The 27,501-nt window shown below is 42.1% G+C and overlaps 1 long non-coding RNA gene across 2 annotated transcripts in view; it reads right to left on the bottom strand.

Annotated features, from left to right (window-relative positions):
* Positions 1 to 27,501, bottom strand: part of LOC136874316 (uncharacterized) — a 277,138-nt gene that overhangs the window by 227,661 nt on the left and 21,976 nt on the right. The window contains exon 1 of one of the 2 annotated variants that reach the window (XR_010860252.2): positions 6,167 to 6,222. The exons of the other annotated variant lie outside the window; for it this stretch is intronic. This is a non-coding gene — a long non-coding RNA (uncharacterized lncRNA). Of the gene's footprint in view, positions 1 to 6,166; positions 6,223 to 27,501 lie in introns of those variants that run through there. 2 annotated transcript variants of the gene reach the window in all.

Below are 27,501 nucleotides of genomic sequence, written 5' to 3'. Positions count from 1 at the left end.
ACCATCACCCCACTGACGTTCATTGGGATGCCTAAAAGCAGAAACGTTAGGCGTGGCTGACTTACCCGGTATTTGAGAACTGCTGAGGGCTGAAATTGATTTATTGCAGTATTTAGTTTTATTGTTGTGTTTATGCTTACTTATAAAGCATGTTCTAATTTTCTTTGGTTTAAGGTGCCAATATTTGGGCTGAGTAGCTCAGACATTAGAGGCGCTGGCCTTTCGACCCCAACTTGGCAGGTTCGATCCTGACTCAGTCCGGTGGTACTTGAAGGTGTTCAAAATACGTCAGCCTCATGTCGGTAGATTTACTGGCACATAAAGTAACTCCTGCGGGTCTAAACATCGGCACCTCGGAGTCTTCGAAAACCGTAAAAGTAGTTAGGGGACGTGAAGTAAATAACGTTACATTATTATTATTATTATTATTATTATTATTATTAGTTTCAATATTTCTCACACTCAACTTTGATGGTCTTAATTATTTGACATGGTATGAAGCCTTAAATTTAACTTAAATTACGTCAGTTTTTAATAACTTATTTCTCCCTTTCTTTCTTTCTTTCTTTCTTTCTTTCTTTCTTTCTTTCTTTCTTTCTTTCTTAATCCGTTTACCTTCCAGGATTGGTTTTCCCTCTAACTTAGCGAGGGATCCCACCTCTACCGCCTCAAGGGCAGTGTGCTGGAGCTTCAGACTTTGGGTCGAAGGATACAACTGGGGAGGATAACCAGTGCCTCGTCCAGGCGGCCTCGCCTCCTATGCTGAACAGGGGCCTTGTGGGGGTATGGGAAGATTGGAAGGGATAGACAAGGAAGAGGGGAGGAAGTGGCCGTGGCCTTAAGTTAGGTACCATCCCGGCATTTGCCTGGAGGAAAAGTGGGAACCACGGAAGACCACTTCGGGATGGCTGAGGAGCGAATCGAACCCCCCTCTACTCAGTTGACCTCCCGAGGCTAAGTGGACCCCGTCCTAGCCCTCGAACCACATTTTCAAATTTCGTGGCAGAGCCGGGAATCGAACCCGTGCCTCCGGGGGTGGCAGTTAATTACTCTAACCACTACACGATAGAGCCGGACTTTTAATAACTTATTAATTTAATTCAATTAATTTCTATTAACTTATTTAGTTTTAAATATTTTAATTATTTTAGCATGATTTTGTAGATTGTAATAAAAATGTGTCTGTAAGGGAGGGCCTCGAGCCCTACTAATTTCGCTACTGAACGAGGAATAAATAAATAAATAAATAAATAAATAAATAAACAAATAAATAAATAAATAAATGTATTTATTCAGTTATTTTCATTTTCATCGTCATCGTATTATATTTATATTCCGTGTTTCTATTTTTTCAATACACTGTACTGTAGGTTTAGGATTCATATTTAATGAGCAAACAATTCTCATTTCCCTTTGCATCATTAACCACTTTAATCTTTGCTCATAACTCCTTACAAAGTGCGGGTACATAAGCTAGTTAATCATAATATTTACTATCCACCTTGCGCAGTGGCGGCGATAAGGACCCTGCAGACCCCGCGGGGCGGAGGCATGGCTTGTGAGGGACCCAAGACTGAGTGATTTTACACATTGATACAGCTACAGCACACAACACAATATTATTTGTATTGCAGAGGTTTATTCCAAACTTAGGCCGTCGTAGTGCAGAGCTTCTATCGTCAATAGGAGTACGGTAGTTATTTCCAAAAGAATGTGGGTTTCCCAGACTGATCTAATAATAACCATCCCTTGCTGCCACTCACAACAATCAACAAGGCTTTTGAAGTAATTAGCCAGGCCTGAGAGCCCAGAAGTCAGCGAAAATGCGATAACAAAAGCATCCTTATTTGGTCCTAGGGACGGGATTATTTCTTAATATTGTGACGGTCAGCATGTTTTGGTTACTATAATTGGAATACGTATTTCTTGTGTGTGTGTGTGTGTGTGTGTGTGTGTGTGTGTGTGTGTGTGTGTGTTCGTACCATATACGTGTAAGTATTTTAATTCCTTCGGATTTGAAAACTAAATTATGTATCTTATTGTTGTTGTGATTATTATTTTATTTTTGCAAGTTACTTTACGTCGCACCGACACGGATAGGTCTTATGGCGACGATGGGATAGGAAAGGGCTAGGAATGGGAAGAAAGCGGCCGTAGCCTTAATTCAGGTGCAACCCCAGCATTTGCCTGGTGTAAAAATGGGAAACCACGGAAAACCATCTTCAGGGCTGCCTACAGTCGGGTTCGAACCAACTATCTCCCGAATACTGGATACTGGCCGCACTTAAGCGACTTCAGCTATCCCGCTCGGTGTGATTATTATTATTATCGTCATTCATTGCTGTTAATTGTAATAATATACAACCTTTTACTACGAAATATACCCATAACTTTCCTTATCAGGAAACGAGGGCCCCTTTATAATTATTGCGGGGGGGGGGGGGGGGGCAGAGTGCTTCTTAGCACCGCTACTGATCTTGCAATAAATTTTGATCCGAACCTTGAGATACGATTATATTCACTGTGATACAGTAAAATCTCTTCTCGCTCACTCCGATTGTTGCGCTGTAATGTTCCACTCTAGACTTGCTGATGCAATCTCATGTGTTCCAAGGTACACATTACAAAAACTTGCACTGAAGCAGGTGCGGTCAGTAACGAAGGTGCCAGCTCCTGGCAGTATCTAGTCACATGATCTGCAACGTAGGCTGACTGAGCTGCCCTTGTATGTTATCACACGAGATGCTTATGGAGTTTTGAAAATCTCGTGGTTCCTTTATAGCAAACCTGGAATATGGAGCATTCATGTGGGACTCATACTAAATAGAGCTCATCAATGAAAGAGATAGTGCAGCGAAAGTCTGCGAGGTTCGTGCTTAATAATTTCAATTTGAAGTAGTGATACAAATAAATGGCTTGAACTGAATGAACTCCTAAATGCTATTAATTTACACAGGAGGGGAAAATGGCACGAAACTACAGCAGGACCAGTTTTTATGGGTTTGCATCGTTAGGTACAGAATCCTGTAAGGAATCTTGGCAATGTTTCAAGCTTGAAGAGAGGGAACTCGCAGCTTAATCTAAATGCCTTTACTTCTAGAATGTAACAGTTTGCAACGGCTAAAGTAGACAATGTTCATGCAAGAGCCGTTAGGAGAGAGTTGCGAACAAAGACGTCTACGGTACAATAATTTAATATCGCATCCTGTTTATTCACAGGACTTCCGTGTCGAAGGATTAGTATGTTAGCGAGTACCAAGTACTGATTCCATGGCTAAATGTTTGGCGTGCTAGCGTTTGGTCCAAGGGGGTGTCTGGAATTTTAAAATTAACACGTTAATTCCTCACGCTCGGAGAATGGGTGTGTTACATGGCGGAATATTATAAATCATCATATGCAGAGCCCCATCCTCGCAGAAGCGCAGGTCACCTATAGGTGTCATTTCGAAAGACCTGCACAAGGCCTCTCCGGAGGCCGTACGTCATTGTTATTAACGGTTCTATTATGATATTTTCAGAACAAGTAGTACAGCCTATTGAAACCTCCTGAAACGTATGCAACTCTGCCTACATAACCATACAACGGGCTAGTCCACACTTGCTACTCTGCAAATAAGGTTCCATTCTAACTTATTTAAAAAAATCCGTGCTGTGGTAATCTTATCGATGGCCTTGAAGAAATATTCTACCTGAAGTCAAGTTGCATTTAAAGTCTATTCTGAGATAACCTGCTTTGCACGTTTGCAAGACACTGTAAAGAAGGAAATACCATGGTGTTTATATCAGCCAGACTTAATGACAACTGACAGAGGAAAGAGCTAATATGAGATTGGACCGAAATATTTACGCAGTTTATATAGAATCGAACGTAGCCAATGTAGGGTCGCTGTAGTCGAATACCAGATTTTACACTTTCATTTAGGTGCTGCAGTGTCTTACTCATATTATTGTAAACTCTCTCTCTCTCTCTCTCTCTCTCGCGATACATATACCAGGCGCCCGCGAGTGCCGTACTTTCTACTTATAAATGTCCCGCATGCAATAGTGATGCATGGGATATCTACTGATTTTCAAGGCACACTAACTCCAGCAGGCAGGTTACGTCAGAACATGAAGAGATAACAACCGGACGGTCGCTCGCAGCATGTTCCTCAGCGCTGCCCGTCTAATGCATTAGTAAGGCTCGTTTTCGACCGCATAGTACTAGGCTAGTGTATGGTACAGCAGCACTATATTTGCTCTCTGCATATCAGCAACGACGAATACAGACATCATTTTAATCTACGGAGTATCTGGTCGGAATGGAGCCGAAACTCATAAACAGTATGCACAGGAGCTCCAATCAATCAATCAATCAATCAATCAATCAATCAATCAATCAATCAATCAATCAATCAATCACTACTGATCTGCATTTAGCTCAGTCGCCCAGGTGGCAGATTCCCTGTCTGTTCTCCTAGCCTTTTCTTAATGATTTCAAAGAAATTGGAAATTTAATGAACATCTCCCTTGGTAAGATAATCCAATCCCTAACTCCCCTACTTACAAACGAATATTTGCCCCAGTTTGTCCTCTTGAATTCCAACTTTGTCGTCGTATTGTGATCTTTCCCATTTTTAAACTTTTCCAAATAGGCATCTGCCTTCTGTGCACGTATTTCGCGGAACAGAGCTGCAATTAAGAACTAAATGATCGTTCAAGGCACATATGAGCAGGGACAGACGGACTGTCTGCGACAATGCTGACGAAATGCAGAATACACCGCAATACTTTAAATGCAATACTTCACACGATGAGTTGAACTTCAACTTACTGTGATGATGATATTATTAATAATAATAATATACAAACTACACTGAAGAAAATGGAAATTGCAACACCCAGAAGGAATGGCGCTACATTGTTGTAATTGAACATGCAGGACGAGTGTTCGGTTGTGATTCGATGATTACACTTTCAGGTCCCTCTGATCGCAAGTTTGGACAACAATCAATACATGATGTGCCCACCACGAGCTGCAATACATTGATGAATTCGTTGAGGCATGGAGTCAATAAGGCCCTGGATCACTTTCTGAGGAATTGTGGCCCATGCTTGCTGCACTGCACGGGTCAGTTGTTCCAGAGTTGTGGGTGGCTGAGGATGGTTGGCCAGTTGTCGACCCATCATGTCCCACACATGCTCAATAGGACTGAGGTTCGGGGATCTGGCGGGCCATTCTAAGGTTGTGATCTAGTGGAGAGCTTCTCTGGAGATACGTGCACTGTGAACCCGGGCATTGTCATGCTGAAACATCCCATTAGCAATGTTCGCCATCATAGGGAAAACCACTGGATTGAGTACCCTATCAACGTACTGTCGAGCACTCATAGTGCCCTCAACAAGCACTAATTGTGATTTCACATTAAGGCCAATAGCTCTCCAGACCATAATGCTTGGTGTTGGCCCTGTATGCCTCTCGACAATAAGATGTGGGCGGCCCCTCTCCGCGGTACGTCGGCGCACACGATTCTGGCGATCACTGCGGGCAAGACAGAAGCGCGATACATCACTAAAGACAACCCTATGTCATTCACCAATTTATTGTTGTATAACGTGGGGTGCCACAGCTGCTCGAATTTGCGCTGCTGTTGCATGGGGTTCCATCCGGGCCATCTGAGTGATGCGGCGATCCTCTCTCACAGTTGTCTGTCGCGCTGGGCCTGTGCCAGCTCTACGAGTGTGGGTACCTTCATTTGACCACTGCTGCCATACACGTTGTACCGTAGATGTCTGTCGGCCAACACGTGCAGCGACAGTCCTTACCGATAATCCAGCCTCACACAGCCCTATTATCAGAGCCCTCTCAAACGGCGACAGTTGTTGATAGCGTGCTCTTCTCTGTCGTCGAGGCATGCTTGACGGGGAACACTTCACTGCACAGACTGCAAGTCAAGTACACTACACCAAAGTCCGTACATTGGAGTTGATTCCTCCGCGACCAATCACGTGGAGAGACATGTAGCAACAATCCAATGGGTCTGAAACTTTGATCGTTTATATACCTACATGGCATCGTTCCATATCTTCAAAATCAACACAAACGACAAATGCCTTCATGGTGTTGCAATTTCCATTTTCATAAGTGTATCATCGTTACAACGTGCACATTATTAATGATACTTACGGCAAAGACGAGCTGCGGATGAGGTAGGAGTATCCCGAACGTCAATACAAAGGATCCTGCGGGAGAGAAAATGGCACCCATATAAAACGCACCTACACCAGCAATTCTATGAAGATGACTTTGATCGCAGGGTAACATATTGCCGAAGAATGGCCGCGACATTACAGCAAGATCCACATTTTATCAGGAATATCCTGAGAAGGGGTGAATGTTACTTTTCGAATGATTTTATCGTCAACACTCAAAATCTCCATTATTGGACACAATTTTCATTAGTGGACTCCAGCAAACCTCCACTGGATTCGAGCACAGCATATGCAACTCCAGTGGAGGGCTGAATGCATGATGCGGTATTCTGGGAGGCTAAATCACTGGGCCCGTTTTTATAGCCCCTAGGCTCACCAGTATGTGTTACCTGGAATTTTTAGAGACCGACTTGTCTCTAGAAACCCTTCCAGAAGATATTCCACTGCAGTTAGTACTGCAACATTAGTTCCAGCATGATGATGCACCATCTCACATTAACTTGACGCACGATATCCTGAACGGTCCCTGGCAGTGGCCACCACGATCGCCTGATCTCAAACCCCTGTGCTTTTTTCTCTGGTGATATATCAAATCGTGCGTGTACAAAACTGAGCCAGAATATGCTGAACAATTACAACAACGAATTCGTGAGGCCTGTGCTGCAGTGACACCTAAAATGTTGAGACGTGTCCATGTAGACACTGCAAGACGTAATCAGCACTGCCTGCACCGTCAGGGACATGTTTTCGAGCATATCTATTATGAATAGTTGTAAAAGGAAACGTTCTGGTTGATCCAAGTGTGACATTTTATTTTTCTGAGCTTTGAAGCTATAACAATATGTATTAGTTTCATACAAACAACTCTTTTATAGAGTGGCATGTCTGCACGTGTATAAATTCGTAACTTATTATTTCTTTTCGGCATCTTTGGCGTATTTACAAATGCACCCTGTTCTAGAACGTGTACAATAAAATTACTGCAATTTGTTTCACACACTGCCTGTTCAATGTGCATCCAATAGCCAATTATACTGTCTGCTAATTACAACATTTTAACTAAAATGAAATACTGCGTATACAAGTACCCTCGGTAGGTGGCAGCACCAAATAACCCTAGTCTGTCGGAATGAAATAGCGGAAAAATAAGCTAGTACTGTACTTCTTTTCAGTGAAAATGGTGTGTTATACGGGATTGTATTTGTTACCGGATTGGTTCTCCGAAAGATTACGAGTATGGACAGAGATCATTTTTTGTCTGTTTGTTTTTCGTCGCACCGGCACAGATAGGTCTTCTGGCGACCATGGGAAAGGAAAGACCTAGGAGTGGTAAGGAAGTGGCCGTGGCCTTAATTAAGGTACAGCTCCAGCATTTGCCTGGTGTGAAAGTGGGAAACCACGGAAAACAATCCTCAGGGCTGCCGTGAGTGGGGTTCGAACCCACTATCTTCCGGATGCAAGAGATCAAAATTAATACAGTCACTTTCACGTAGTACTTAGATAGATATCCTGGAACGATGAAGTGTGGAGCAGGTATTACTCCGCTAATAAAGGCAAGTCTGCAAGCAGAAGCCAGTGATTTGAATGATCTGGAGGAAGTTTGCTCCCTTTTTTGCGACGAAATGGCAATTACAAAGCGGCTGGGCTATAATAAAGAATAAAGAAGAGGACAGATTCTATAGATTTGTCGAAGCAGAGGGAGTCTACAAAGAAGAAATTGCAATAAACCCTCAATTTGCCAACATATTGTTATGCTTTGTACTGTAATTCATGGATTGAGGAGACGAGCTATTCAACTAAGGAATGGGAACGAAGCGGCCATGGCCTCGGTTAAGGTACAGCCACAGCATGTGCCTGGTGTGAAAATGGGAAACCACGAATTCGTCGATTGCTACATTTTGGTAACACTACTCTTTTGTCGGAAATCACCCAGAACAAATCGAGCTGCTTTTGTTTGGATTTTTTCCAGCTCTCGAATCAAGTAATCCTGGTGAGGGTCCCATACACTGGAACCATACTCTAGTTGGGGTCTTACCACAGACTTACGTGCCCTCTCCTTTATATCCTTACTACAACTCCTAAATACCCTCATAATCACGTGCAGACATCCGTACCCTTTATTTACAATCCCATTTATGTGATTACCCCATTACAGATCTTTCCTTATATTAACACCTAGGTACTTACAATGATCCCTGTAAGGAACTTTCACCCCATCAACGCAGTAATTAAAACTGAGAGGACTTTTCCTATTTGTGAAATTCACAACCTGACTTTTAACCCCGTTTATCATCATACCGTTGCCTGCTGTCCATCTTACAACATTGTCGAGGTCTTTTTGCAGTTGCTCACAATCTTGTAACTTATTTATTACTCTATCCTTTTCAGACCGTGTACGCACAATTGTGCGGGTTCGTATTTTATTTATGTCTGAGCTTATTTGACGTTTTCTTTGCGCTAGACCGGACTGCAGTGCTTGTGCGGGACACGTAGCATGTACCTACTTGACCACCAGGGGGCAGGAAGAAGAGTTTAAAAATACAGTTCATTAGCAATATGGCGGGAAGCAGTAATGCCTAAAATACGTATTTATTTATTTATTTATTTATTTATTTATTTATTTATTTATTTATTTATTTATTTATTTATTTATTTATTTATTTATTTATTTATTGCATTCATATTAATCTAGAAACGTTACTGAATATCAGAATATAATCAATGAAGTGTGTAAATTGTGTAGCAAACGTAAATTGTGAACTTACAACATCGAACGTAATACCATGAGGTTTTGAATGTTGATACGCACATATATGCGGGCTAGGTTTCCTTTCAGGCAATGCATGCAGGAGTGCTGGTGCTGTCACAAAAAGGACTGTGAAAGCAAAACTCGTACTCTACATAAGAAATGTATGGTATTGTATAAGATTTTAATTGTTTAAAATCGTTCCACACTGTAAAATAGAACTATTTATCATTAACATGTGCATATTCACATGTGCTGAGTTGAATTTTTAAATTTTTTATTTTTTGCAAGTAGTGAATGAAGTCCTGACACGCACAATTGTGTGGATTCTGTTTCCCAGCCGATAGTTCTTATTTTGTAAAATAAACTGTAAAAACATGTATTTGAGAGCATTTTAGTAAGTTTTTGACACCTCCAGATTTCTTTCAGGTCTGACAACAAGTTGCTGCTGCCGAAAGGGCAGTAAAAGCAAAACTCTTCCTCAATGTAGAAAATGTAACGTTTACTTGTGTTTGAACGAAGATTTAATTGTTTTAAATTATTCCCCACTGTAAAATAGAACATGTGATCATGTACATATGTATATTCACATGCATTGTGGTAATTTTTCTTTTTTGTAAGTAGTGAATTAAGTCCTGACATGCAACATTGTGCGGGCGCTTTTTTCAGATGTTAATTTCTATTTTGTAGAATAAATATGTATTTAAGAGCATTTTAGTGAGTTTTTGACGTACAAACAAAAATTCACACCACCAGTTTTCTTTCAGGTCTGAAAAGGTTATACAGAACAACATCATCCGCAAAAATGCCTTATCTCCGATTCCTTTTCTTTGCTCATGTCATTTATATATATAAGGAAACGTGAAGGTCCAATTATTCTGCCTTGAGGAATTCCCCTCTTAATGATTACAGGATCAGATAAGGCTTCACCTACTCTAATTGTCTGAGTTCTATTTTCTAGAAATATAACTACCAGTTAACATGGCCCGAATAGCACAGCCAACTCGTTCGGTTTCAGATTCAAAATCAGACACGACTTCATAACAACGATATTGAACTACGCAGTTTGAATGACTGGAGCATACGGCACGCCGAGTTCAGGAAGTAAATTTTGCTTTGTTTTTATTCTCAGTGAAGAACTCTCACCGAATTCCAGGCTTAACAATCTCACTTTCGTGCTGCATTGTGCAACTGTGAAGGTTTCACAGGAAGGTGAAGTTCAAGTGGTAATCCTCCAGCGCGAAGTTTCCAGGCAATTACGACTGCAAATTCGCATGACGCTGGTTGTGTTACGTGACTAATGAATCATCATATTGAATAATACATAGTATGAGATTATGGCCATGCGTCATTTAACCACAACAACAACAACAACAACAACAACACAGAGGTGCAATCTGTCAGTCATCCTCCTTTTGTTCTCAAGATAATGGGTTCGATCTCCGATCATTCAAATCAATCAATCAATCAATCAATCAATCAATCAATCAATCAATCAATCAATCAATCAATCAATCAATCAATCAATCAATCAATCAATCAATCATCAATGATCTGCATTTAGGGCAGTCGCCCAGGTGGCAGATTCCCTATAAACTGTTTACCTCAGATTTACAATTGCTGTATTTATAATTGTTTAACTAGGTTTTTCTCATTTTCAACAAACTTAGAAATTTATCGAACACATCTCTGGATAATTGACTCCAATCCCTTGCTCCTTGTCCTATAAATGAATATTTGCCCCAATCTGTCCTCTTGAATTCTAACTTTAACTTCATATTATGATCACGATCAGATCAATGTTCAAAGTGAGTGCTCCATTAGAAATGGAAAAAGATACCGGCACATTTTTCGTTCAATCTGTGTTAAAATTTTAACTGCGTACGATAAAAATTTCTACCCCACATAATTAAACGTAGAATAAAATAAACTAAATGTTGGTGTAGCTTGTTTCTATATGGGACAAAGGATAAACTTTTTATTAACGTATTAACTCGGGTGTCTATACTGTTTTCCACGACAGCAGTCCTAGACCCTTCGAGGATCGAAGGGGGATGTTTTGACCGTGGGCCCAACTCGAATGTGTCCACGTTACAACACTGAGAGTAAATACCAGTATTCCGTATTATTATCGAGTTTACTGAGATGTTGAAAAATGAAGGTGTGGACTTGGGAAAAATATCAGAAATCTACATATAGGCTAAATGGTGGAAAGACAGTCTACTTAGCAGCATAAGTTTTGAACCATTTCCAACGACTTCAAATACAGTGGCAGAAATATTGTATACACGTGCCTCAAGTCTCAAACGGAATTTCCGGTTACCGGTCCCGTAGAGGATTTTAGCCCTCCGACCGAATGATGTTTGGGTGCTATCTCTTAACATTTCGGCTAGACTGCATTGGTGGGGTAGTGAGGTGACCTGTTGTTGGGGGTCTTAGCTTGTCAGAGTATGACCTGCGCCCTTTTTAGGGGGCGACTAAACTTGGAGACCCTGGATCTGAGTCCAGGAGTTCATTACCCAGCAAGTGGTGTGTGAGCGGTAGTCTCTCAATGCCTCAAGGCTGTTGTGAGCCAGCAAGTGCAGGTATAGGGTCTACCCATCCAGTTGGTGACCACGTACGTATTTGCTTAACTATCAGAGACGCTTTTTTTTTTTGTGTAAGTTGCTTTACGTCGCACCGACACAGATAGGTCTTGTGGCGACAACGGGACAGGAATGGGAAGGAAGCGGCCGTGTCCTTAGTTAAGGTACAGCCCCGGCATTTGCCTGGTGTGAAAATGGAAAACGACGGAAAACCATCTTCAGGGCTGCCGACAGTGGGGTTCGAACTCACTATCTTCCGATTACTGGATACTGACCACACTTAAGCGACTGCAGCTATAGCTATAGCTAGTGAGTTCGAACCTCACTGTCGGCAGCCCTGAAGGTGGTTTTCCATGGTTTCTCATTTTCACACCAGGCAAATCCTGGGGCTGTACCTTAATTAAGGCCACGGCTGCTTCCTCCCCATTCCTAGGCCTTGCCTATCCCATCGTCGCCATAAGACATATCTGTGTCGGTGCGACGTAAAAAAATACCAAAAAACTATTACAATACTAAGACGAAGGAGGTTAAGAGTGGGAATCAGCAAGGCGATTTGTCGGGAGCGGGGGGTGGAGGGGTGGGGGGTGCTGGTTAGGGCTTGCTTGGTAGAGGATAACGGTTTAATTTCTTGGGGGGGGGGGAAGGTCTGTTGTTGTTTGTTTAAATGTTTTCATTCCCCACCCTGAAGGGGTGGGGCAGGCCATCAAGAGGGCAACGCTCTCTCTCTGGCTAGGAGATTAGACGGGGTCGGGGAGATGTGAAAGAAGAGGGAGATGGGTAAAATGCGATGTAATTTAGGAGAGGAGATGTAGAAGGAAGGGTCTCTTGGTTGGGGGAGGTGTAGTGTTTTACTGGCGAGTAACATAATTACAAATACAAGTGCAGGGTTAACAGAGATACAGCGTAGGAAGGTTAAATGAAGTGGCAAGGGGAAAGGTGAAGTGCCAGGATGTGATATAAGGAGAAGTTTACGAGAGAAATGAGTAGGATGCGGAGGAGATCGGAGGTGGGTGGTGGTGAAAAGTAACCGGGTGGGAGTGGGGATGGATAAGATCGAATTTATAGGTTAGGTGGTTGGGGAGGAGGGGCAGGTCGAGGACGGCTGCGAGGTGTAGTGTGTCCGGGCGAGGTTGGGGAGACGAGCGAGATGGTTCAACTCGATGGTGGCGGCCATAGAGGTTTATCCCGTTGTCGATGAGGCGTTGAGCGTCTTCGGAAGTTGGAGTCTGACTAAGAAGGTCGGACCGTCGACGTTGTGGATGCGAAACGCTCTTCGTAGGGTAGTCCTGCCTGGCGGAGTTCTTGGGCGATGACGTCAGCTGGTATACTTGGTTCCACACCGCGAACGACGCAGCTATACAGGATATTACGGTCAGAAGGCGGTGGTGGCGATGGTGAACGAAGCATGCTTCCAGGAGTATCAGGAGTAGTAGTTCCCTCGGCAGGTGGCTGATGAGATGTGCTCTGGGGACGTGGTAGATCAGGGGTGGGAGGGTTGAGGAGAGAAGACATAGGCCTAAGAGGGAAAATATGGGACATCGTTGTGGTGGCAATAGTAGTGTTGGGGGAGGTGTGCGCAGAGGTGGTAGTGGTAGTGCTGGTGGTAGTAGTAATGGTAGTAACAGGGGTGGTGTAACTAGAGGACGAAGGTGGGGGTGGTGACGGGGATGGTGGTAATGGGGTGGCGATGGGCGAAGTGGCTGTAGCAGGTGCGTTGTCCATGAGCTGCGCTAAGACGTTGGGAGGAGTAGATTCCACACGATAAAGGCGATGGTGGATGAGCGCACCATTATCCTTGATGTTGAAATAGGCATCTGTAGAGGCGATATACAAAAGTACATCGGGTGATGGTGAAGGGCTGTCGTAGAGTCGTGCGGCACTATGAACGCCGAGCGTGCGGAGATCGGTCTGGATGTCGTCGTCGGAGATTGCAAGGTCAACATCACGGACTATACAGGTATAATACATGGTGGGAAGGCCGACTTCCTACTTGGTGCCAGCCGATATGTTTGTTTACGGTCGGCGGAGTGCGCAGTAAAGATGTGTCGTCACCCGGCCCAAAAAAGAAGAGAAGTTGCGGAGACGTAGAGATGTGCCCACTTGAAAGATGATAATGCCGGGGTGGTCTCCACTTTGGTTAATTTTAAATTACTCTACTCTATGCAGTGGTGAAGCGTACTTTGAGACAATCTCTACCCTAAAATCGGGAGAGTATTTTCATTTTGAAATTACACTTAAGAAGAATTCTATACCAAATATTATTGTTTTGCGTATATTTATGTCTCTTCGGTTCACTAAAGCAGAAATCAGTGCTCTGAGATTCCTCCCCTTTGCTACAGTGCCTCTTGCGGGCCATAGCATTGTGCTCGTTGAGACGTTCACCACAGCCACAGGGCTGCAGCAGCAGGGCTCAGAGAGAATTAGCAGCAGGCGCATGTGAAACAACCGATAAAAATCAGGGAGGAAAACACCAATGCATCAGACGTTCCCTTCAACGTCTCTCGCTGCTCAGTCGGTGCCAAAGAGTATGTATAGGTCAGTGCTCACAAACCCCCAGATCTTTTTTTTTCTACGTCGCACCGACACAGATAGGTTTTACCGCGACAATGGGATAGGAGTGGGGAGGAAGCGGCCGTGACCTTATGTAAGGTACAGTAAGATGGGAAAATGGGGAAAATACGGAAAACTATATTCAGGGCTGGCGACAGTTGGGTTCAAACCCACTATCTCCCGAATGCAAGCTGATAGTTACATGACACATACCGCGCAGCCGCTTACTCGGTAAATCTCCGTTTGCAGTTCTGTGTATCTTGTCGCGTCTCTCGCTAGTTAGTAACTTATTGACATAAATACATATGTTTTATGGCTGGCGATCTTCTGAAAATTTGCGTGACGGAGGTGTAACCCTACCAACTGTGCAAGCTATGGCTGATAGTCATCTGAAATTAGCAGCCGTTGATGGATGGCCATGACCGAGATACATATTTATGATCATTTCATTTATACGAAGGGAAAAGTGGTTTCTTTTTGACATGTGGGTCATCCGAAAATTTGTGTAACGTGACGCGAGAAAATGAGTGTCAAAACTGTAACCATAGCAACCGTGCAGCCAGTGATGTAAGGTATGGATTGATGATCAGAAAATGTTACCTAGTAACTGTGCACACTATGTCTTACGGCTGGTTACCATCTGAAATTAGGTGTAACCATAGCAGCCGTGCAGACAGTGACGTAAGGTATGGATGGATGATCAGACAATGTTACCTAGCAACCGTGCAGGCAGTGACGTAAGGTATGGATAAGTCAGACAATGTTACCTAGCAACCGTGCAGGCGGTGACGTAAGGTATGGATAGGTCAGACAATGTTACCTAGCAACCGTGCAGACAGTGACGTAAGGTATGGATGGATGATCAGACAATGTTACCTAGCAACCGAGCAGGCAGTGACGTAAGGTATGGATAAGTCAGACAATGTTACCTAGCAACCGTGCAGGCGGTGACGTAAGGTATGGATAGGTCAGACAATGTTACCTAGCAACCGTGCAGACAGTGACGTAAGGTATGGATGGATGATCAGACAATGTTACCTAGCAACCGTGCAGGCAGTGACGTAAGGTATGGATAAGTCAGACAATGTTACCTAGCAACCGTGCAGACAGTGACGTAAGGTATGGATAGGTCAGACAATGTTACCTAGCAACCGTGCAGACAGTGACGTAAGGTATGGATAGGTCAGACAATGTTACCTAGCAACCGTGCAGGCAGTGACGTAAGGTATGGATGGATGATCAGACAATGTTACCTAGCAACCGTGCAGGCAGTGACGTAAGGTATGGATAGGTCAGACAATGTTACCTAGCAACCGTGCAGACAGTGACGTAAGGTATGGATAGGTCAGACAATGTCACCTAGCAACCGTGCAGACAGTGACGTAAGGTATGGATAGGTCAGACAATGTTACCTAGCAACCGAGCAGGCAGTGACGTAAGGTATGGATAGGTCAGACAATGTTACCTAGCAACCGTGCAGACAGTGACGTAAGGTATGGATAGGTCAGACAATGTTACCTAGCAACCGAGCAGGCAGTGACGTAAGGTATGGATAGGTCAGACAATGTTACCTAGCAACCGAGCAGGCAGTGACGTAAGGTATGGATAGGTCAGACAATGTTACCTAGCAACCGAGCAGGCAGTGACGTAAGGTATGGATAGGTCAGACAATGTTACCTAGCAACCGTGCAGACAGTGACGTAAGGTATGGATAGGTCAGACAATGTTACCTAGCAACCGTGCAGACAGTGACGTAAGGTATGGATAGGTCAGACAATGTTACCTAGCAACCGTGCAGACAGTGACGTAAGGTATGGATAGGTCAGACAATGTTACCTAGCAACCGAGCAGACAGTGACGTAAGGTATGGATGGATGATCAGACAATGTTACCTAGCAACCGAGCAGGCGGTGACGTAAGGTATGGATGGATGATCAGACAATGTTACCTAGCAACCGAGCAGGCAGTGACGTAAGGTATGGATAGGTCAGACAATGTTACCTAGCAACCGTGCAGACAGTGACGTAAGGTATGGATGGATGATCAGACAATGTTACCTAGCAACCGTGCAGGCAGTGACGTAAGGTATGGATAGGTCAGACAATGTTACCTAGCAACCGTGCAGACAGTGACGTAAGGTATGGATAGGTCAGACAATGTTACCTAGCAACCGTGCAGACAGTGACGTAAGGTATGGATAAGTCAGACAATGTTACCTAGCAACCGTGCAGACAGTGACGTAAGGTATGGATGGATGATCAGACAATGTTACCTAGCAACCGTGCAGGCTATGTCTTATAGCTTGTGATCATCTGAAATTAGCAGTCGTTGATGGATGATCATTTAATTTACGCAAGGAGAAAGGTAGTTTCTTTTTATTAATTTTCTCGTAATTTTTGGCATTCCTTTGCTTTTAGGTGCTTTGGCAATTTTGTCTTATTATTATTTTGTCATCTCCAGCATTTCGTTATATTATTTCGTTTTACGTCATTTCTGTTTGTTTTCTGTTATTATTTAGGCATTTCTATACATTTAAGTTGGGTAATAAACGTTCCTGAACAATCAATTGAGTAAGCGAAAATACTTAAACTTGCAAGGGTTCAGCACTCAGTTTGAGGAACTGTTAAATAATCTTCTACAACTCTTATCCGTATTCTTTGGAAATCCACGCCCTAGAGTGCGATGGGATATTGCTTCTAATCTGGAAGGGCTTGCGATGAGAGGGGGAGATATTATTTATCACTGTAGTAGAATGTCAGAGATCTCCTTGGCTGAATGGTTAGCGTTGAGACCTTCGGTTCAGAGGGTCTCAGGTTCCAGGACAGGAATTTTAATCGCGTCTGATTAATACTTTTGGCTCGGGGACTGGGTCTTTGTGTTTGTCCCAACACTTTCTTCTTCATATTCAGACAACACACTTCGCTACCAACCACCACAGAAAAACGCGATACTGATTACATCCTTCCATATAGGGTTGGCGTCAGGAAGGGCATCCGGCCGTAAAACAAGACCAAATCCTCATGTGCGACACTGTTCGCACCCACGACCCCACAGGTGCATGAAAAAGCGGTTGTGGACAGTGCACATATTTATTATTTTGGTACATTTATATTTTCGTACATATTTTGGATCATTTTCTCGCTTATTTTCAGTCACTTTTAGAGGATGGTGGCGATTATTATTTTAAGAGGAAGTGCAAGTAGGAAACCGTCCTCCATATAACACTAATCAAAGAGAAAAATGGAAGGGGTCCGACACTTTGAAAATGAAGGTATCGGCCAAAGGAAGACAAGGCCACGACGGGTGAGAGAATAAAAGACTCCCGAGGACTCCAACCCAATACCGTCGGAGTCAGAAAAGAACAAGAGTTGACCAAGGGAGGTCGCATGGGATAGATGAAAGTGAGGAACCTGGCATAAGTAAGTGGAAGAAATGCCAGAACTCAGCTATGGGCCCTGTGATCGTCAAGCCAAGCTCTCAAGTTCAGACCCCTGCGACCCCTTTTAGTCGCCTCTTACGACAGGCAAGGGATACCATATGTTTTATTATACCGCCTCCACTCACAGAGGGATTTTTAGGTAATTTTATGGGTCATTTCTTAGGCATTTCGAAAAATCAAAATCCGGACCACCGAACGAGTTGGCCGTGCGGTTAGGGCACGCAGCTGTGAGCTTACATTCGGGAGATAGTGGGTTCGAACTCCACTGTCGGCAGCTCTGAAGATGGTTTTCCGTGGTTTCCCATTTTCACACCAGGCAAATGCTGGGGCTGTGTTTTAATTAAGGCCATGGCCGCTTCCTTCCCACTCCTAGCTTTTTTCTGTCCCATCGTCGCCTTATGATCTATATGTGTCAGTGCGATGTAAAGTCAACTGCCTTGTCAAAATTCGGGCCTTAGTAAGCACCACCAGCACCGTCGGTTTCCAGCGCGTCAAAGGACTCCTTGCACTAAGTTCCGCCACCCTGGGGCCTACCAAGATCAGAAGTAGTTAGATTGGATGTTAGAAAAAAACAAATAACTTTCTTGCCTGCTTGATTACCCTAGCGTATACTGGCCTCCATACGCGGTAGGTTGTTCGAATATTAGGACACAGACGATCCGCCCTATTAACAAAAGCTACCAGGAGCACATGGCCAGTTATTTCACCTCACAAACTCTTTACATTTGTGTACTGTTATCTAACTTACTTTCCCCTCACTCTTACGACTATCAACCATTACATTACGTAACATGGATACCCTTAGTTATTTACTACCGCAAAATAGAAGCTAACCCCACCGAGCGAGTGTCCCTACGGTGAGTGTCGCGCAGCTGTGAGTTTGCTTTCGGAAGATAGTGGGCTCGAATCCGACCGTCGGCAGCCCTGAAGATGGTTTTTCGTGTTCTCCCATTTTCACACCAGGCAAATGGTGGGGCTGTACCTTGATTAAGACCACGGACGCTTCCTTCCCAGTCCAAACTCTTTTCCACACTTCCGTCGCCGAAAACCTTAGATGTGTTACTGTGACATTAAACAAGCAGGGGAAAAAAAGGTAAACCAATTGCCATATAAATTCTCTGCTTGTTTTCCGCCATAGTAATCCTCAAAGTATGTAGCGCGACCTTTTTACCCATCTAGGATGTTTTATTGCATAATCTTGGTCATATTCCTCGTCTCTGTGATTTTTTCTTTCAGCTAAATATTCCAGCCGTCTTGAGTCGTAGAACGCAATTATCTAAATCTCAAGCAGTAACCACAAGAAGCTACGAGTAAATGAACGTAGCCACAATTCTCAACAGTGCCAAGCGCGCTTAGTGCTATGAGGATTTTAGCCCTTCGATCCAATAAGGCCTCGAGTGCTATTTCATAATAAGATCTAAGTATGACTGCATTACTGTAGGTAGTTTGTGGAACTTTATAATCTGACTGACCAGGATGTGGTCTGCATTATGAACGAGTACACGTCATATCCTTGGGATTTATACCCTTAGGGTGACACCTTGGGAGTGCTGGGGTTTCAAAGTTGCCACACTGTCGATGTGATCTATATCGATTAATAGGGTTTAAAGATTAAAATACCGGGCGAGTTGGCCGTGCGTGTAGAGGCGCGCGGCTGTGAGCTTGCATCCAGGAGATAGTAGGTTCGAATCCCACTATCTGCAGCCCTGAAAATGGTTTTCCGTGGTTTCCCATTTTCACACCAGGCAAATGCTGGGGCTGTACCTTAATTAAGGCCATGGCCGCTTCCTTCCAACACCTAGGCCTTTCCTATACCATCGTCGCCATAAGACCTATCTGTGTCGGTGCGACGTAAAGCCCCTGGCAAAAAAAAAAAAAAGATTAAAATTGTATTTGACAAAGCAAATTACAAGTAAAAATTACATTGTGTGAAAAGTAACTAACATTAGTAATAAATATGTAATTAAATATTATTTTCATTAAATATGTAGTAGTAGTGAAAATTCACAGCCTGTTTCCAGTCATTCCACCGGGTCAGGAATGGAATGAAACCCCCGTCTACCGGCGAGGATAGGAAATGTGCCGGTTGCCGAAGCCTGTCGCACTCCTCTGGGGCAATGATTAATGCATGATAGATGAAATGATACTGGCGAGTGTTGCTGAAATGAAAGATGACAGGGAAAACCGGAGTTCCCGGAGAAAAACATGTCCCGCCTCCGCTTTGTCCAGCACAAATCTCACATAGAGTGACCGCGATTTGAACCATGGAACCCAGCGGTGAGAGGCCGGCGTGCTGCCGCCTGAGCCACGGAGGCTATAGTAATAGTAGTATTGGATTATACTTACAAAAAATGTTCTATAATTCCTTTTCATATGGCTTATGATTATGGTATGAAACAATAACATTTTAAGTACTTCCATACTGTACGATAAAGTTATCTTTTCTTTCAGTTGGCTTTACGTCGCACCGACACGGATAAGTCTTACGGCGACGATGGGACAGGAAAGGACTAGCAGTGGGAAGGAAGCGGCCGTGACCTTAAGGTACAGCCCCAACATTTTCCTGGTCTGAAAATGGGGAACTACGGAAAACCATGTTCAGGGTTGCCGACAGTGGGGTTCGAACCCAATATCTCCCGGATGACAAAGTTATCAATCAATCAATCAATCAATCAATCAATCAATCAATCAATCAATCAATCAATCAATCAATCAATCAATCAATCAATCAATCAATCAATCAATCAATCAATCAATCAATCAATCAATCACTATTGATCTGCATTTAGTGCAGTCGTCCAGGTGGCAGATTCCCTATCTGTTGTTTTCCTAGCCTTTTCTTAAATGATTGCAAAGAAATTGGAAATTTATTGAACATCTCCCTTGCTAAGTTATTTCAATCCCTAACTCCGCTTCCTATAAAATAATATTTGCCTCAATTTGTCCTCTTGAATTCCAGCTTTATCTTCATATTGTGATCTTTCCTACTTTTAAAGACACCACTCAAACTTATTCGTCTACTAATGTAATTCCACGTCATTTCTCCACTGACAGCTCGGAACATATCACGTAGTCGAGCAGCTCGTCTCCCTTCTCCCAAGTCTCACCAGCCCAAATTTTGCAACGTTACTCTTTTGTCGGAAATCACCCAGAATAAATCTAGCTGTTTTCTTTGGATATTTTCCAGTTCATGAATCAAGTAATCCTGGTGAGGGTCCCATACAGTGGAGCCATACTCTATTTGGGGTCTTACCAGAGACTTATATGCCCTCTCCTTTACATCCTTACTACAACAGTTAAATACTCTCATCATAACCATGTGCAGAGATCTGTACCCTTTATTTACAATCATAATTATGTGATTTCCCCAATGAAGCTCTTTCCTTATAGGCCTATTAACACCTAGGTAGGCCTACTTACAACGATCACCAAAGGGAACTAGCACCCCATCAACGCAGTGAAATGAAATGGCGTATGGCTTTTAGTGCCGAGAATGTCCGAGGACAAGTTCGGCTCGCCAGGTGCAGATCTTTTGAGTTGACTCCCGTAGGCGACCTGCGCGTCGTGATGAGGATGAAATGATGATGAAGACGACACATACACCCAGCCCCCGTGCCAGCGGAATTAACTGAATTAAAATTCCCGACCCTGCCGGAAATCGAACCCGGGACCCCTGTGACCAAACGCCAGTATGCTAACCATTTAGCCAACGAGCCGGACATCAACGAGGTAATTAAAACTGAGAGGACTTTTCCTTTTTGTGAAAATCACAACCTGACTTTCAATCCCGTTTATCACCATATCATTGCCTACTGTCCGTCTTACAACATTATCGAGGTCATTTTGCAGTCGCTCGCAATCTTGTAACTTATTACTCTGTACAGAGTAACATCATCAGCAAAAAGTATTATCTCTGAACTCTGATTCCACTTCTTTACTCATATCATTTATATATATAAGAAAACATAAAGGTACAATAATACTGCCTTGAGGAATTCCCCTCTTAATTATTACAGGGTCAGATAAAGATTCGCCTACTCTAATACTCTGAGTTATATTTTCTAGAAATGTAGCCATCCATTCAGTCACTCTTTTGTCTAGTCCAATTGCACTCATTTTTGCCAGTAGTCTCCGATTATCTACCCTATCAAATGCCTTAGATAGGTCAATCGCGATAAAGTCCATTTGACCTCCTGAATCCAAGATTTCTGCTATATCTATGCTGGAATCCTATAAGTTGAGCTTCAGTGGAGTAACCTTTTCTAAACCAGAACTGCCTTCTATCGAACCAGTTATTAATTTCGCAAACATGTCTAATATAATCACAAAAAATGCTTTCCCAAAGGTTACATGCAATGCATGTCAAACTGCTTGGCCTGTAATTTTCAGCTTTATGTCTATCACCCTTTTCTTTATACACAGGGGCTACTATAGCAACTCTCCATTCATTTGGTATAGCTCCTTCATGCAAACAATAATCAAATACAGTAAGTACTTCAGATACGGTACTATTTCCCAACCTATCGTCTTTAGTATATCCCCAGAAACCTTGTCAATTCCAGCTGCTTTTCTAGTTTTCAACTTTTGTATCTTACTGTGAATGTCATTGTTATCATAGGTCAATTTTAATACTTCTTTAGTATTAGTCACCTCCTCTATCTGAACATTATCCTTGTAATCAACAATCTTTACATACTTCTGCCTTTTGAAGATTCTCGCATACACACTCCCCTTGTTCATTAGTGATTCCTGGAATGTCCTTGTTGGAACCTGTTTCTGCCTTAAAGCACCCATATATACCCTTCCTTTTTCACTAAAATTTGTATGACTGCCAATTATGCTTGCCATCATGTTATCCTTAGCTGAATTCTTTGCTAGATTCAATTTCCTAGTAAATTCCTTCAATTTTTCCTTACTTCCACAGCTATTTCTAACTCTTTTTCTTTCCACCCTACACCTCGTTCATAGTCTTCTTACTTATCTGTTATAATATAGTGCATCCTTACCATTCCTTACCAGCGTTAAAGGCACACACTTGTTTTCACATTCCTCAACAATTCCTTTAAACCCATTCCAGAGTCTGTTTCACTTTTTTTTACCGTTTTCTTCCGATCATAGTTACTTTTTAAAAACTCCCTCGTGCCTGTTTTATCAGCTTATCGTTGTTTCTTTAGATAATTTATTGTAGCCTATATAATCTGCTGTTTTCTAATTTTAACAGTAAGTGCAGTTGCTTATTCAATAACCAAATTACAGGTATAATCAAAATAGTTCGAATATTTAGTAAAACATTGTATGCACTGTTAATTGCGGCGTATATTGCACAGTTTATTGTTGTAGCTAATTTCCTGTTGCCTTCGTGCCCTGAAAATAAAAAATAATAGGTAAACCTTACGCAATAAAATTAACCTGTCTTTATACCCTCTGTTACGGAACACGCACAGACGTATAGTAAATAAACAGGCAGTGCTGTACCTCGTACCACTGGTGCCAGTGAAGCCGGAAACTTGCGGCCGCCGCCATCTTACGTCACTACAAATCCACCGTAGTATATGTTACTTTGTTATATGCAGTTTTGGTTTGTTGTTTTTTATGCACATTTCACTTTTATTTTTGGCAAAACTACTGTGTGGTAGAATGGTGAGTACCTGCGTAGTGTTTGGGTGTGGTTTCTCCTATTCACGAAAAAAGAAGAACGAAGGAACAGGAGTTTCAATACAGAGGTAAGTGGCTCACATGTGCTCATGAACACTTGTTTAGTAATTAATTTAGTATTAAAGATGCCTAACTATGTAGGAGACAGATATAACTTCCTTCCGATGTATATTTATTGGCGTTAGCCCCATTGTGATGGCGGAATAATAATAAAAATGATAATAATAATAATATCATCATCATCATCATCATCATCATCATCATCATTGTACAGGGAGGTACACCTCAACTCCGCACACTCACAGAAAGCGCCTAAATGAACTCTTGTATCGACCCAAACGTGCAATTGCTACTACATAGAGTTGGAACTTTAATCAGAAGATGTCACTACTGAAGCATTAAGTAATTGTGTGATTGTGAAGTTTCCTAAACTGATTGGTTTCCTTTTGGTTTTATTTTGCTGTATACCAAGAAGTTTGGACGTTTTTCCACAGATATCACTACCAAAAACTATGGCCATGCACTCTGGTGCAAGTTAAAGGAAGTTGTTTTTTGTTCATGGGTTTTCTTTAGTAAATTAACTTTCGTTTGTTTTCCTGATATATTTCAAGGTTTGCAACTCTTATTTCTCATTCCGCCAGTTTTTGAATGTGACCAATCACTAATTTTCTGTACTTATTTTTCAGTCTGTCACAGGCTTCTTCTTGGTTTTTGGGTGTAAAAGTTTGAATTGACCAATAAAATTGAGAGGGTGTGTCCGGATTAGTCCAGAATCCTCTCAAACCTTCCCTTCGGGTATATAAGCTGAGACTTTTCTGGCTACCTTGTCTCATTGATCGTCGTCTTTCTGAGTGTGTGTGTTAAGACAGGAGGCGGGACGCCTCATTCTTCGGCGGGCAGAACAACAGCCAGGTAATGGCCACTTAAAATCAATCTTTCTTGCTGTCTCCGCAAATTTATCCGAGGGGAAGGTCCGAATTTCTAACTATGTAACCGTTTTAATGTAAACTTCTTCCTTTATATGTAAAATTTCATAAAGTCTTTAACTACAAATCGGGGATAGAGAGTGAGTAACCCTCTCGAGCTCCCCTTCATATTGGTTTGAGGTGACTACGATTTCGTAACTGTTTTCTTTCCTGTAATGTATGAAATTTATTTTCATTCGAGTCACCTCAGTAGCTGTATCATCGGGCTGAGAGCCCTGTTAGGTTTTTTAGGTTCATTATCTAGGAGCGCAAGTGTACGCCTCCATTCAGTTTGTGTTCGGGCCAGTCATTTAACCTGTTCTTGTTTCCACGAAGGCCCAGGAGGTTGGGTACTAGAAACCAGTGTATACTAACTTTTATCAACTGTAAATTGCGCCCAGAGAGGCCAGAGGTCTTAAAATTTTGTGTAACGTTGCCTTGAGTTGGCTGTAAGAAACTGAGAGCATGTAAGCTCTTTACAAAGTTTTGTTATAGTGAGGGGTGCCTCTGGAAGGCTAAATATTGTAATTTGTGGGAGCAAAGTGCTCTTGAATTTGGGAGATTTCTACCCTTGTCTAAATAATACCACTTTGAAATTGTAATTGTGTGAAGCCCAAAATTGTTGAAGTTCTGAACCTTGAATCTTCCAATTTTGGAATTGTCATTGTACCTGTAACCTCATTATTTTACTGAGTGAAAAATTTGTTTTGTGATTTAAAGAGAAATACAACCTTTGTTAAAGTTTTAATTCAATTTCTGATATGGTAGTTAGACCCATTCAAAACCAGCACCTTCTTTCGCCTCTTTCTGCTTCACGGATATCTCCCTAACAATAATAATAATAAATAACAATAATAATGACAATAATAATATGTTGTAAATATGTGTAGATATATGTACATAGGCCAAGTCAGTCCATTATGTTATTATGTTACCGGCACAAGCTGAGCCTTCCTAAATAGATGTAATAATAATAATAATAATAATAATAATAATAATAATAATAATAATAATAATAATAATAATAATAATAAAATCACTGCAACACTTGGCTATAGATTGAGTTTTTGTTTTGTTTATATTATTAGTAACGAAATAATAGGCCTAATGGTCTTGCTCTCTTCTATTCTTTAAGGATATATTGTAAGGAAGTCAAAATTACTGTTAAAATTAGAGTGGAAGGATTAGCAAGTTTCCGTAAATCGATAGGTGTTAGGTTTATCACAGAATATTATTGAATATATCTCAAGATTTGTGGTAAAGATGTTAGTCAATTCTACTTGTAAGGAAACAGCTGTGCAAAAAGAAAATACTTATCCATTTTTTTTATGAACAGGGGTAATCTTTATGTTCCTACGGAAGATGTTGATCATGTGTGAAAATTTACTGAGATGTATGTCAGACAGAATACATGTAATGGTTTAAGTTCAGTCAATAATGGAAACATACCTAATGAAGCCTTAGTCATTTGTATGAAAGAAATTTGTTTTCAAGGTTAAGTTCACATGCTTTAGATCTAAACTCAATGGACACGCATATATATCGCCTTATTGGCATACTTTCAGCACTATTCTTGAAAATACGTGTGAATCATGCTGTAAGAGAGTTGAATGGAAACAGATCTGACCACAGATCAGTCTTAAGAGGCTGGCTATTTTTAAGCATTTGTAATTCAATGTTTCTTTCTTTTACAGTAAAATAAAGGACCTAATAAACAAACAAACAAAAACAAAACAAACCCCATGGCACTACAGCCCTTGAAGGGCCTTGGCCTACCAAGCGACCGTTGCTCAGCCCGAAGGCCTGCAGATTACGAGGTGTCGTGTGGTCAGCAAACGAATCCTCTCGGCCGTTATTCTTGGCTTTCTAGACCGGGGCCGCTAACTCACCGTTAGATAGCTCCTCAATTCTAATCACGTAGGCTGAGTGGACCTCGAACCAGCCCTCAGGTCCAGGTAAAAATCCCTGACCTGGTCCCTGACCTGGCCGGGAATGGAACTCGGGGCCTCCGGTTAAGAGGCAGGCACGCTACCCCTACACCACGGGGCCGGCAAAGGACCTAACAGGTCCAATTAATCAGTATTATTATTATTATTATTATTATTATTATTATTTCGATGTGGTTTTAATTCTTTTAAGTATCTCCTTTCCAATATCCCTGTTTCAACTACTATTTTACATTAATGCATCGGAATAGTGTAGTGACATAAGATGGCGGCGGCCGCACGCTTCCGGCTTCAGAATCTTGCTGCCCATTACCAGTCTAAATTTATATGCCTGTGGTAACATGGTAAGTACGGTTACCTTTTTAAAAAAAATTGTGATGTGCAATGTGTCACCAAGTACGTCACCATGTCTTCCTTTCCTATGTAGGAAGAATTATTCACTATTGAGTGTTTCTCTAGTGATTCGTGGTGTGATGTATTGTATGCAAATCAATATGTATTACGGCGAACACAAACATTAAGGCCCCGTGCTACAGGAACTGACTACAATTATTTTCAAGAGAGTTTAATCCTGATGTAAACATGGTATGTCTAGCCTACCCCTCCGCCAAAGAAAGAGTTGTGATTTAGGTTACTGAGCGTGTAGCACCGACCCCCGTCAACGTCTCGTGTTCGGACGTACAGTGCTACGCATCGCACACGGTACGACAACAGTGCGAAGAACTGAACTTCTGAATAAACGATTAAACCTAGATTCTGTTCACTTAGTTTAATGAACACATTCATAATGCACTGCTTATGGTCACTCCTGAGCGGTTTTCCTCTTTTGTGTTTCACTACACGCGCATTTCTCGCACTATGAATACTGACTCACTGACTGCTGGAAAATGCAATACCTATCTCCACGCTGCACAGCTTGGGACTTTCCCCCACTACGAGAAGACTTCCTGTATTACACCAAATACAGTAGAGACAATACGCGACACTCTGCGAGATATCGAGGTACAGCGATTAGAGCTCTGTTTAGCGGAGTGACCTGAGAGTTACTGATTCCGTCATAGGAGCACGTGTATTTGTTTATGAAGTTTTTTGGGTTATTTATGCGTTTGCATTAAGTTGATATAAGTAAATAGTAGCGTGTGCCATTCCTTTATATCTCTTCTCAAAATGAGTGGAAAGATATATGCTGCGTTTGACTGCAATAACTATGAAATGCAGAAAGATTGGCGGTCTTTCTTCCGTTTCCCCCGTGACAAGAAAATGTAAGTTAATACTGTGTTTGTATATATATTCTTCCAGTTACAAAGATATTTTTATAGAAGGCCTACTTCCTAAACTCCTGACCTGGCCGACCCACATTTTAACTGGCTTAAAATATAATAAGCATATTTTATTGTATAGTGGAGCAGTTAACCTTCAATAC

This window comes from Anabrus simplex, chromosome 5 (genome assembly GCF_040414725.1).
Source record: "Anabrus simplex isolate iqAnaSimp1 chromosome 5, ASM4041472v1, whole genome shotgun sequence".
Classification (NCBI taxonomy): domain Eukaryota; kingdom Metazoa; phylum Arthropoda; class Insecta; order Orthoptera; family Tettigoniidae; genus Anabrus; species Anabrus simplex.
This window is presented reverse-complemented; position numbering and strand designations above follow the sequence as displayed.